Source organism: Lipotes vexillifer, unplaced genomic scaffold (assembly GCF_000442215.2).
Source record: "Lipotes vexillifer unplaced genomic scaffold, Lipotes_vexillifer_v1.1 scaffold230, whole genome shotgun sequence".
NCBI lineage: Eukaryota > Metazoa > Chordata > Mammalia > Artiodactyla > Lipotidae > Lipotes > Lipotes vexillifer.
This window is the reverse complement of record NW_006775143.1, coordinates 5,453,031-5,454,242: the sequence shown is the minus strand read 5'-3', so window position 1 is coordinate 5,454,242 and position 1,212 is coordinate 5,453,031.

Genomic DNA, 1,212 nt, shown 5'->3' with positions numbered 1-1,212 from the left:
CTTCAGCATGGCTTCTGAACCCCTGCATGGTCTGGCCCTGGTGTCCCTGCTCAGTTCAGGCCTCTCTTCCGCATCCTTCCCTGTGTTCCAGCCACCCCAGCCTTCCAGCTCATTTTAGCCCCAGGGTTCCCTCTGCTGGGAATGCCCTTCCCTAAACATGTCTCTGCTTGGTTGCTCATTCTCCAGGTCTAGGTTTAAATATCAGACCCTCAGGGAAGTATTTTCTGATCTTCAAACCAGGTCAGGCCAGGTGTGGCCTTCACAGCACCTGTCACATCATTGGTAACAGGTCCGCCTCTTGGTTCTCCTCAGGGAGACTCATCATCACTCCACTCAAAGTTTATCCTTGGGGGCTCTCGACAGTTATGTGCTCCCTGAGGGCTGTTTGTACCTAAAAGGCAGTGTCTATCTCCCATCTCCATGTGCCTAGAACAGAGCCAGGCCCCCATATGTGCTTGGCAATGATGAATGTAGGATGGCTTTGAAGGATGTTCCCTTCCACACTAACCAGAAATGAGCTCAGGGGCCAGGTGCCAGGAAGCCAAGAAACTAAGGTGGCGGAAGGTCCTGGTGTGGCCCAAGCCCTGAGACCCATCAATGGCTGATCTCCCATGAATGTTTCGAGCCTCTAGGTGACTCTTCAAGTCCCAAAGGCTGAGGACAGAATGAGATCAGATCTTCAGTTAAGTCGGCCACAGCTCTGGGGAAAACTAGCAGGAGTTAGAGGGGAGCTGCTTCTGACTCATATAATTCCAAATTTTATAACATCCAAACTAACCTTGCTTTGACTCTAGAGTTGGGATTCTGTCACTTTGCAGACAGGCAGGTGGACTTGCAAACTGGCTCCTCCTTAGCTGGGCCTGAACTTTCACTGGGGGGAACATTACGTCGTGTCACCCTCAGAATGAATGGAAACCAGCTGCCCAAGCCAGAAACCCATGAAGGCATCTCTGTTGCCTCCCATTCCCTCCCTCAATCCCCCCAATATGAAAGCATCAGCAAAATCTTCTTATTCTATCATCTCCAGAATGTATTCTGAATATATTCTGCTTCCTTCTCTCTCCACTGCCACCACCCTGGTCCAGGCCACTGTCTTTGCTCCAGGGGGTCACCAACAGTCTCCCGACAGGGCTTTTTCTGGCTCACCCCTCCAATTTTTTTTTTTTTTTTTTTTTTGTACACGGGGCCCTTTACTTTTTGGGCCCCCCCCCT